General features: G+C 46.1%; 1 long non-coding RNA gene across 1 annotated transcript; it reads left to right on the top strand.

Moving 5' to 3' along the window:
• The first annotated feature begins 9,291 nt into the window (after nucleotides 1-9,291).
• LOC142358886 (uncharacterized) lies at nucleotides 9,292-10,941 on the top strand. The gene is made up of 3 exons (XR_012761926.1): nucleotides 9,292-9,467; nucleotides 9,585-9,745; nucleotides 10,856-10,941. It is a non-coding gene; the product is annotated as an uncharacterized LOC142358886 (long non-coding RNA).
• Nucleotides 10,942-12,576: the final 1,635 nt, after the last annotated feature.

The following is a 12,576-nucleotide window of genomic DNA, read 5'->3' as shown; positions in this document are numbered from 1 at the left end:
GTGGTGTTGAGGGTGGAAAGCTAAAGCTTATCTTCTCAGGCACCTTTGATGTCTTCATTCAATCTTGCAATGATGTCAGCAAAGTCCTTCATCAAAAAAATGAAGTCAGAATTCTTAGTTTTAGAAGAAAGAGGAAAGCACTTGGCAGGAAAAAAATCTCACTATGATTTTAGACTGAAACATCAGTAAATGGATGTAGGCTTTTTATTCTTCATAAATCCTCTCCTTTACTACCTGGAAAAGAGCAGAAAACCAAAATCAGATGTAGAATTTCCTACGAGAAGACTGAAACTGCATTGTTGCAGAGCTGAGACACGCAGTTGCTAAAATAAATATTACCACTTGATGGCAGCAAACACTCATTTTCTGTGGCATTTTCCTTCCCGTCAGCGCCTCGATTACTGGCAGGCAAAAACAGGCAAAAGAAATCCTGTGTTCGGGGGGAGAGCTAGGATAAATCCCCGTTTGGAAACAAATTCTGTCCCCCCTGCAGACAACAGCAGAGTTCTTCATGGAGTAAAATTCACTTACTGGGCTGTAAATTCTTTGTTTCAGCCCAAGACGTGTGCTGCGTTATAGTCCTAACTTTGGAGAGTTGTCCTCTGACATATTAGGCTTTCTGACATTCTTGTCTGCAAACCAGAACTCCAGAAACTGGATCAGTTCTGATTTTTACTCACCTTTCTTCAGTTCCTCTAGGGCGGATGCTGATCCCACAGGTACATTTTCAGGAGCAAGCAGCAGAACTTTTACAAAGGAGCAAATAAAAATACTACAATTAAGAAGTTTTGTTTATTCAGGCTGCTATTTATGAGCAACCTGATCCAGCTGAAGATGTGCCTGCTCGCTGCAGGGGGGGTTGGACTAGATGACCTCTAAAGGTCCCTTCCAAACCAAAGTATTCTATGATTATGACTGTGTCTTTCTGGAAAATAAAGTTTTATGTCAGATCAGTACAGCCTTCGTTCAGATAACCCCCGATACACTGATGGCAGCCGTATCAGTGCGAGGAAAGCATCACAGTTTCTCAACAAAATAAGCAACCTTGAACAGATAATACCAAAGTTCAGATTCTAGAGGAAATGGGACTTTACTTCAGCTAACTAGCTTTTCTTTGTGTTAGGGAGGGAACTGCCACAAAAAATATCAATAGAAGAAAGACTTTTTGAAGGAAAAACTGTAAAAGAAGGGCTTATTGTAAGCTAGGCACAGTTTTGGCAACAGGAGTCAGCCACAAAGATGCAACCTTCTCTACTTGCCTTCTGCAAAAAAAAAAGAGGTGTTCCTAGCAGAGGAGAGCCAGCCCATAAGGCAATTTATAAACCAGGAAAGTACAGTAGTTCTTAGGAAAGCGGAACAAATTAACCCAAGCAGATTTCCCTCACTCTTGCATTTCTGAAGAACAGTTTTCTAATAAAAATGGAAGTAAAAATGGGTATTTTTGAAACTCAGATTTCCCCCTCCCCAAAGTGTACTGTCATGTATGAGGCTATCTATTCCTCAGCCCTGTGAACTAATCAGCTGGACAGCAGCCAAAATAAGGAACACATTAATATCATCACTCAGATAATTTTAAAAGGTACTGTATAACTTCTGTGACTTTCCTGGAAACGATTGTAGAGGAAAATATGGACATGTGTAAGTGAAATGAAGTTTGAAACCTCAAGGACTTCGATCCAGAAACCCAGAAGTACTTCAGAACTAGCGATGAATGTGGGTAGTCTTTGCTTATCAAACAGGGCGACAGAGTGGGTGTTGCCAGTGATGGAGGAAGGGCAGAAGAAAATGCTAGAGGCAGAAATGACAACTGCCTCTGAGTGCTAGCACAACATTTATAACAATATGCTGATACTGGCCCTGGCTTACTCTCTAAAAGCAAGAGAGGCAACTGTGCTGCTGAAATTCCTGAACTCTGCTGGCTTCTGTCCTTGGCTGAGGCTCACTGCCCCAGGAAGGGAAAAGCCCTATGGTGGCAGTGGGATGACTGCACTTTTTACTCTATGCAAGATCTGTGTCCTGCACGAGATGTTGTGAGTGTTACATATGGTTTTACTGGACGTTACTGTAACATGTATGGTCCATCTGGACTGCTGGAGAACAATTTTTTTGAGATATTTAATGATATAAGTCAAAGAGAACGGATGTGAAAACCATGGTTATACAGCTTCATTTTTGGTTCTGTGCTGCTTCCCTTGCACTTGTGGTTCCCCAACTGATTTATAAAACCATCATACATGAATAGTAATCCAAGAATGACAGGAAGCAGTTCTTAACTGACGGGTTGCTTACATCAGGGTCAGGACTCGAAATGCCTCCTTGGGAAACACTCAGCCTTGAAGCACACAGCAGCACAATCTCTTCCACTGTCGAAGGACGTGGAATGCCAGGAACGGCTCTTGCAACAAGAGATTCCCTGTCCCAAGCCACACAGCTGCGTTCTGGCCTTCGCAGAAAGATGTTTGACTGCCACTACACTGTGCAGCAGTTGACTCGTCACCTGAATGATAAGCACTGATTTGTAACTGACAAAGGTTGGTCTGACCCCTCAGCTGATGGTGAGTGAGATACAGCGACGTTCTCTTTCCTCCTCCAGAGAAGAAGGAACAAGTTGCTTTACTAGAACAAGTAGTGCAACTACAAGACTTAAGGGCTTTCTGAAACTGTTCCACACTTTTATGTTTAGAAAGCCTGAGAGTCCATTTTAAGTAAGTGTAGAAAATGTGCAAGTGCTTTCTTTCCCCTGCCATGCGCCATGCCTTGCACACGCACAAGTCTAACAGTTCAGTTAAAGATTTGCATACGGAAAAGACTCAGAGCCTGGGAGACAGTGCAAGGTACAGGCAGAAATTTGTTAGAAGTTGGTCTTACACAGTCCTGGGATCATGGAGCAAGTGTGAAATACACGTGGGGCGTGCATCTCAAGCGTGAAATGTGAGGTGGGCGAGGGAGATGTGCCCGTGGGAGAATGCTGTGTGCTTTGGAAGGAGAGAAAGAAGCAGATAAGTAAAGCAGTGCAGGATGTAAAATGCAGCACACCGAGGCAGAAGAGCATGGGTGCTTATAGTCAGCGTTGCGTCCTGCTGTCATAGCCAACACCTGGCCACGTAGGGATTGCTGTCCCCATCTACTCCAACAGGCCCCGGGTACACTGCTGCAGGGAGGGCTCCACACTTGCAAACGGACCCCTTGCTCACCTCCACCACCGCAGACATCCCGGGCAGCAGGTCGGTATGGACAGACCCCAAGTGCTGACCCGTGGCAGCACGGTGCACCCCAGAGCCCGCAGTAAGCGCAGAGGTGCTGCTTGCTTCACCATCACGTGAAATGCCAGGCTCTGAGGTGAAGTCTGGGACCGTGCCGGTGGGGTACCCCCCACACTCAGCTCCAGTTACACTGCTCTGTGGGCAAGAAACTACTCCAGGCAGAGCACCTGCCCGACATGGGCATGTTGGGTGGAAATACCGAGATACCGGGTTAGCGAGGCGGCAATGAGCGTCTGCCAGCAGAGTGCTGGGACAGCCCCAGGAGAAACTGGGGAGAAGAGAGGAGAGGAGAGGGGAGGAGAGAAGGACCCACTGTCTCTCTCTTGCATCCCACAATTAGGGGGCATCACCCACGGCAGCTGAACACCGCAGCAGCTGAAGCGCAGCGAGGAGCCCACACCACTTGCAGCCGGAGTGTGGGGACGAAGGAGGAGGCTCCTTCACGAAATCAAGGGTTTTCAGGAGTAAGTGTGGATCGCACAGGTAGCACTTACTCAGTCGTATGGGCTAAATTAATGTTTTGCAGTGGGTGGACTCTTGCTGTTGGGCAGAATGAGTGTTCTGGGAATGGGTAGCCTGAAAGGACAATGTTGGGTAGCTAGCTGAGGTAAAAGGGAAATCGGTAGTCCTCCCATTACAGGAAAGACAATTTGCCACATGATTAAGCCTACAAATAGCCCCACACCTGCCTAATAATTAATATCATCCATTAATATTCACCAGTATAAGCTACTTTCTCCTGCTGTAAAACCTGGGACAGAATTAATTGAAGAAACAGAGCAACGGGGCTTTATAGAAGAAAAAGAAACATCCACCATATAACAGCCTAGAATGGTCTGCTAAAAAAACTATTGATTATTGGGGCTGGTATAAAAATACTGGCCTTTCCACTGCCACTGTTGCCAGCATCATAGGTATAGTCAACACAAGAAATTGATGTGTTTTTCCGTGGATGGGAGTGCCAGGTATAAAACATATGCTCTTTGTGATGACAATACAAGAGCTGGACATTCCAAAGTTTGCTTTTACCCAGGGTGCAATTGTAATACACCTTTAAGTTCCAAGGCTTTAACACAGCCCCACCATGGCCCTTACCATGTTAGTTAAACAGCTGGAATCCACCATCCTCCCAGCTGAAGTAACTATTTCTCAATATACATAGATACCTTAATAAGAGATAAAAATAAGAAAAGAGTTTGCCAAATTAGTTTTAGGTACCTGATGGACAGGAGGGCATAAAACTGCCAGGATCTGTTTCAGCAGAGATACAAAATATTTTGGCACCTTCTGATTTTTTTTTTTTAAAAAAAAGAAAAAAAAGGGTTGTGGATTTTACCTGGGTCCCATAGGTGTTGGAGCCACATGTACCAGGTGTCCATATTCCTGTGAGACCCTTGCGTGCTTTGCCGAAGGAAAACACAGTGTGGAATTGGGAACAAAAACTTTGTGAAGCATCCAGTGCTTTAGAAGGTGATATTTTCACTTGCCAATCTACAGGGCCCGTCTTCTCTACCTGCCACTTTACACTGCTGGATGTCAGTGGAGATGATGGCAACCAGAAGGGCAAGGTAAAAGGGATTGCCCTTGTACCGCTGGCTGTAAATCCTGGCTGGGCGACCTCTGGGAAAGTGCTGCTGGCAGTGTGGGCAGGGCTGCCGCGCTGGGCCGGTCACTCAGCAAAGGGGAATCGAGCTCTGTGCACCCACTGCTGACAGTTTTAACGGGTGAGCTGTTTTCCCCGGGGCAGCACAGAAAAATACCATGCAGCTCTGTGGGGGAAACACTGAGAAGGGATTTGTGCTGTAGACCAGTCTGGGAGTGTATCCATAGGACATGCACATGCCCACGGGGAAAAAAACCCACCCAAACCTTGGAGGGAAGTGATATCAGATGATTGATGGTTTGGCTGAAATAAATGGTGTGGCAGCAGGGCTAGGAGAGGACTACCTGGATGCCAGTCTGCTGCTTCTTCCCTGCTCCAAGAAACATCCTCTCTCAACAGGTCATGGTTTAAGAATGAAGCAGTGCAAACCTGGTGTGGCTGGGGTGGAGCGTGGGGTGGAATGCATGGATTTTCCACCTGAGGTGAAAGGGAACAACAGTGGGAGGGACTTTACTCGCACCTCCCAGTGGAGATCCCACCATGGGGAGACATATGCCAGCTAAACCAGTAGAAAACCTCTGTGAGAAGTCCCGTACAAGGGATTCATGTCAACAGCTGTACAAAATCCTCTTAAAGCTGAGGGAACACCTCACCCCAAAGTCCTGGAGGCCGTGGTTAAGCATGCAACTTGGGGTCCACCATATGACCCTTGTTTCACAACAGAAAAGTGCAGGACACTGCTAACACCAAAGGCAGTAGGTCAGACAGAATTTGGGCTTGCATTACACCCAAGACATCCAAGTCTTATGTCCAAGCTTTATTCTCTTGCAGGAAAATGTGGCGATACCTGACCACTGTGGGAACATTGGTGGTTGGGGTATAGCCCTAAAACTGGTCTCCTGTGGGTTCACCTTGCCTGTGAAGCATCTCAGGTATGGAAAGTTAACCGCTACCCAGACTTCACAGCCCCAGTTAGGCTCTGCTCTGCTACCGGTGTCTGGCAACATCTCTGTGGTAACGAGACCTGAGTATATGACAATGGTTTGTGGGCAGAGCATCTACCTTCAATACTATTTGCTTCAAAGGCAATATAAATTTTGGACCTGGCAGCAATTTGCCATTGTAATGTGATACGGTTTTGATGAAATTACCAAAAGAGTTGTTAGTTAATCTCTCACACAACTGAGCAGGAGGTGTCTTATTCTGCACCGTTTAAAACCTCAGTAGTGATTGGAGTAATCTTCAATATCATAGAATCCTAGAATCCTAGAATAGTTTCGGTTGGAAGGGACCTTGAAAGGTCATCTAGACTAAAGCTTTAATATGCTATATATATGCTATGCGTCCTATAGAACTCTCTCAAACTAATCATAGAATCAGAGAATCATTAAGGTTGGAAAAGACCTCTCTTTGAATATCTCTCTGGAGATATTCAAGACCCGCCTGGACAAGATCCTGTGCAGCCTACTGTAGGTGACCCTGCTTTGGCAGGGGGGTTGGACTAGATGACCCACAGAGGTCCCTTGCAACCCCTACTATTCTGTCATTCTGTGATTCTGTGACCTCTAAGATCATGAAGTCCAACCATCCACCCAATACCACCATGCCTTTTAAACCATGTCCTGAATTGGCACATCTATACATTTCTTGAACACCTCCAGGGGTGGTGACTCAACCACTTGTCTGGGCAGCCTGTTCCAATGTCTGACCATTCTTTCACTAAAGAACTTTTTTCTTAATATCCAACCTAAGCCTCCCCAATGCAACTTGAGGCCATTGCCTCTCATCCTATTCCTAGTTACTTGGGAGAAGAGACCAAGACCCACCTCACTACAACCTCCTTTCAGGTAGGTGTAGAGAGCAATAAGGTCTCCCCTCAGCCTCCTCTTCTCCAGACCAAACAACTCCGGTTCCCTCAGCCACTCCTCATAAGACTTGTTCTCTAGACCCCTCACCAGCCTCATTGCCCTTCTCTGGTCATGGTCCAGCATCTCAATGTCCTTCTTGTAGTGAGGGGCCCAAAACAGAACACAGCAACAAGTAACAAGGTTACTCCACATGTGTATGAGATTGGACAACGCTTAGGGGAAAGAGAAATAAAATCAATATATGGTAGTATTACACTGATTCAGTTAGCCAGGTGGAAACCACATTGCAAAGGAAGCTGTGTTTAGGTCTGCGTAAAGGATCTGGAGCGTGGTCTTGGGTCTTGATAAACAGCTGGTCAGAGACTATTGGACTTCGACAAATAGTTTGCCTTATTTTTAATTCTACAACTTCTAAAAAGTGTGTTGTCAAAGTATGTGGGAAGTTTTACCTGCCAAGGAGGGCTGTTTCACCTGCAAGCATGCATTAGCACTGGACTTCCCTTAATCTTCCAGGCAATTATTTGAAAGTCAATTTCCCAGGCAGTACAAGATGCCGGTTCTCCAGGGACTGCCATGAGTGCCGTTTGGTGGACACGCCAGCCCGGTAAATTGAACGAATCCTTCACTTTGGCAAACTCCATACCACAGATACACTTACAGCATGCAAAAGGATTGAAAAGATTTTTAATTTTGCAGTGCTTATCTTGAATAATCATTTCATTTATGAAAAAATCAGTCATGGATTTCGTATCTAAAAAAATCATCTTGCTGCAACAGAATAGATGACCACAGACACAAAGCAGAACACTACTGCCAGGCGCTCTACGAACATGCCGACATTTCTCTTTCAGATCAATCTTACTTTATTTATAGTAAAAGATACAGAATCAGCACTGTGAAATCATTTTTAAAAATACTAACTTGATAGGCAAAAGACAGGAAAAAAAGGAGGAGTCATAGGTTCTTAGGTCAAAAAAACACAGTTATAAGATACCTGATCTGACTTTCGTGAATGCTACAGTAAAACAACCTGTCATATTTCATCCAGTAGCTCCAGGAATATGACACCAAGGAACACAAACCACAAAGTATGTTCTATAAGGATATCCTACTTTGATTTAAGTACCTCAGGTAATGGAGACTCCAGGATGCTTCAAATAGTTAAATATCTGAAAGAAAACTTCAGCTTTCCAGTGCTCTGAATGTGTCTAGATCCAGCTATAGTCTTCAGCTCTGGTTGTGACCTCTCCTGTTAGACCAAGAACACTTTGATCTGTGAAAAGTCTTTCACACTGTGACTAAAATAACTGGCAAATGATGCAGACAAAGAAAAAAGAGAAAAGCATAGCATTAGAAGGCAAAAGCAAACAAAATATAGAAAGCCCAAGCCTTCAGGTGATTCTGATAGCTAAAGGCTACTTCTAGAGCTGTGAATTCATCTTAATTCCCAGCAGAAAGAAGAGACCAACAATCTGTACTTTCTCAAGGTGCAAAAAATTCTCATTTCTTCAGCGAATCAAAGAGCTTTCCAAAGCATATTTTAGCACCAACAGGCAGAAGGAGTTTTAATTGATTTTCACATGTTCCCTTTGAGAGTTCTGCTTATTTTTTTGTGCTCTCTTCTGACAAAGAGAGGTTCCAGGAGACAAGCTGGTTTTAAGAAAGGGAACCTGCTAACAATGCCACTAAGAGAATTGTGCAGTTACAGTGAATTAAGCTATTGTAATGTAGACCACCCCTTTCAGCTAGCATGTCTGAAAAATATAATCTTTTCCAGCCATGTATTACTGTTCGTCAGTTGAGGCTGATGTTCTTATCAGCCAGTGCAAGAACAATCTTCTCCAGTGCAGTGTCAGACCAGTCTGATGTTCAGGACGACCTGACCTAGCTGGTTTGATGTGGCACCAGTAGGGTTCAGGCAGCGCTTGGCTGGAGCCCTCCTGCAGGGAAGACGGGCACTTCCAGGAGAGAAGCACACCATGACAGCTCTATGTGTTTCCCCCAAAGTGACCATGTCATTGCATGCTAAGAAACCGTGCTGAGAGAAATAGGGAAAGGAGGATCAGCTGGGAGAAAAGGGGGAGGAAGGATCAGCTGGGAGACCCACCGGTGTGGGAGGCCAGCCCTTCGACCCGCAGGCTGCTCTGCTCTGCCCTGCCCTGCTGCCGCTCACGGGGTTTAGCCGTACAGCAGCCAGGCCCCTTCACCCTGTTCTAATGTCGTAACGGCGTTGCATTGTCGTACATTGTTAGCAGCTGGTCGTAGTGCTGGGTTTTTGAAGAAAACTCTCTCCATCGGGAAAGACGCGATGCTGTGATTCTGAGCAGCCGGCGGTGAATTGAAACAAACTTCTGCACTGGACAAAACATAGAGTACTGCAGTCTTTCCTGCTGCATTTAACTGAAAACGGAATTATAAAAACACCAATGTCTTAGTAATTTTAGGAGTATAAAAATCATTTATTATTAGCTGCTCATTCCTATTAAAAAGAAGTTTCAAACAAGAACAGTACAGAGAAAGAAATAAACCGAATAACAAACTGTGTTTGTAGATGAAGAGATTGAAATGATGACATTGAAAAAGATGAAACAGCCTGAAATCCTGTTAAGAGTGCAATGTGAAACTAGTAGATATTTCAGACTACCCGAGTGAGGACAGTGAGATTACTGGGACTCTCCATGATGCTCAAAGACTGGAAGCAGCACAAGAAAACTACACTTCAGACCAATATTTGTAAGTAAATGCAAGTGGCGAGTGTTTTACTCATCTCTTAACAAGCAATACATGTCCTAGACTGCTTGATTTGTTACATCTCAGTTCTTTCCCCCGAATTTCCGTCAATGTCCGTAGATGCAGGACTGAGACCAAGCTGCGCTGGAGCCCTGACGCCTCGAGCGGGCTGCCTCTGTGAAGCTGCTGGCCCTCACCAGACTTGGACTTCCCCTTTTCCCCGTTTGCCCACGTGTCCATGGCTGGAAGAATGGAAGGACCATACACAGGGCACTGGGATGGTAACGTAACCGTGTCGGTCTGCAGCCTGGCCCTGCCACTGCCAGTAACAGGCCATAAGCTCTGTACTGGGTGTGCAGGGCCTCAGGGCTGAGGTTTGTCACGCCTGGTCCGGCTGATCTTTTCTTGGCTTGCCCACAGCTTTGCGTTATTTGGTTTACCTGTGACAGCAGTTTCTTTAACTGACCAGGTGTTTATTGGTAATTTGTTTTGCTTTTTTAACCTTGTGTGTTACAACCATAGCTCTTTATAGCTAGCAGTAACAAACCACCGTTCTGTGCAGAATGAGTTATTTACGGCTGTAATATAACGATGCAGCATAAAGAAACACATGCCTGACACAGTATCAGTGGCCTTGAGAAGTGGAGACAAGGATGTGGTGCAGAGGAGTGCAGGCATGGGGTGATAAGAGACGGGGCACACGCTGAGCACTGCGACCCCACTGCTACAAACAATTCGCCCATGGTCAGTTAAAACAATGGAGACCCAGACCTGGATAAAACTGGTTAAAGGTAAAAAAAAGAGAACAAACATCTAGAATAGGTAACTGTGTATATATATAGATATAGATAAAGTAAATTGGGGCGCAACGTGGAGCTGCAGAGCAGTGAAGGAAGAGCAAAGCATGGTAGAAAACACACAGAAACAATGCTGAAGTGGTTCTGAGCGGGAGGAAGAAGAAACAACAGGCGCTGCTCAGGCTGGCGCTCCCGGCAGCAGGGGATGCCACCACGGTGGGCTCTGCAGGGCGGCCGGGCCGGTGAGGGCAGCGGAGGAGCAGGGCAGCTCATGGGGACAGAGGGAGGCTGGGACCCCAGCCCGACCCGTCCTGTCCCCTCTGGCCACGTCCTGCCCACGGGGGACGGGACATGACACGGGGGACAATGCGCTCCAGTGCGGTGGGAGGGTTGTTATACTGAAGGGTTAGAAAGTAAGAATCTAGTAAAAATCTTGCAAATTCAGAACTGCTTAAATTTTAAAGGGCATAATAAAACAGAAGAATTAAACCTCATCCACCCCCCTGGGCAATTCCTGAAGATTAAACACAACAGGTGATATAAGCAAATGGCACGACGGTTAGCTCAAGGAGATCATTTCTGTTTATTTTCAAGCTGAACAGAGCCTATAAAAACATGGAAAGTAGAATACAGCGGAGAAAATACTGTTTTGGAAAGGCGATTTCTATAGATGACTGGTGTTTCTGAGAGTGCAGAGGTGACCAAGTCATTACTATTTGCCTCTAGCAAACTCCTCTGCCTCTGCTAGGGAAGAAAATGCGTGGGGGTCGTTGAGGAGATTGATGCTGAGCACATACCTACTGCTTAGCGTGTCTTGGAGGTGGGGAGCGAAGCGTCACTGTCCTGGGAGCTACTTAGGCGTGGAAGCAGGCCCAGATGGGGACGGCTGCCCCACAGCCATGAGAGCCACCGTTTCCTCATGAGCAGGTGCAGCTCGCTCCCCGCTGTGTGCCTCTTGGGACCTGCGTGGGGAAGAAACGCTAACGCTGCTCCTCGCCAGACCCCTCCTTGCCTGCCCGGAGCATCCCTCGGCCGCCCATCCCATCCCACCGTCCACACCACCCCCGCCCAGGGCTGCTCCTCCAGCCTCCTGCACAACCCCACTCTGACCCTGTTCCCATTCCTCGGGGAAGGCTGTCCTTGATGTAACTGCCGTGACAAACACCGACAGCAGCCAGCAGCCAGTTCACGAAGGGCAGCTTTTACCGGAGCTCTGTCATCTTCCTTTCGTCCTGTTTTCATGTGAGCATGACACAAAAACAAGGCTTGGCACCCCAGGCTGGACATGTAAGAACAGACCAATAGTCAGTTAAATAAATATCCAAGGGAAGAAAACGGCAATCTTCCTGGGCGGATAACGAGCCGGCCCCTGGCTGCGTTACCACTGTCATTATGTGTGAACAGGACAGAGGAGGGCAAGGCAGAGCAGCCACCCGACAGCCAGCAAGGAAGGAGAGCTGCGTATCCTCAGCTTACAGGAGACGAGGAGAGACAACGCCGCGCACGCCGACACCGCCGCTGCCAGCAGCGCAGGGAGAGTCCTACCAAGCAAGAACCACTAACAGCAAGATGAGCCACACGGAAGCCTCCCGGCTGCAGAGATGACCACTACAGCAACAAAAATACCCCAGTATGTCGACAGTCGTCGTGGGAATTTTGGAGTATGGGGTCGGTGAGCAAATATAAAAAATCAGCATCTGAAATGCGACGGTAAGTGTGTAAGCCATCCATGGCTTGTTCCCTTATGACTCGTGGTTGAAGCTCTACTTAAATCTCTGAACTTTTCTTTCACATGAAAAATGAACGATCAGTTGGGCACTTCAGAGATTAATGTTTCTAAAGGTAACAGAGATTTTCAATTACATGAGGCACTTGAAAGACAGAAGGTATTTGATCGCTTCCTCTGTGACACACGGAAGTATAACCAGCAACAAACACAAATGTACTATCCACAATTTTGTATTTACATGATGTTTAAAACTCAATCCGTAACACTGATGGCAATCATTTGACTAATTTTCACGCAGGACCAAGTGTCATTTATGCAGCTAAAACATGTATCAGTGTGAGAATATGTATTAGTTTTTGGAATGAAGTGATGCAGTTACTAAGGGAAACTGTCACAATGTCACTCAACAATATTCCCATCTCCCTGGAATACCACCAACACTTCACTGAACAGAAAGCCAACACGTTAGGTAGATTGCTCTTTCTGTTCACCTTGCTTTGGTTTAAGGAAATAGTTAATTTCTCGAAAATTCTTAAAGCTTTCTAAAGCTGCTTATGTGTGAGGAATGAAGTCATGTCTGCTGATG

Source organism: Opisthocomus hoazin, chromosome Z, assembly GCF_030867145.1.
Source record: "Opisthocomus hoazin isolate bOpiHoa1 chromosome Z, bOpiHoa1.hap1, whole genome shotgun sequence".
Lineage (NCBI taxonomy): Eukaryota > Metazoa > Chordata > Aves > Opisthocomiformes > Opisthocomidae > Opisthocomus > Opisthocomus hoazin.
The sequence above is the reverse complement of the archived record's forward strand: the minus strand, read 5'-3'. Positions and strand labels throughout refer to the sequence as shown.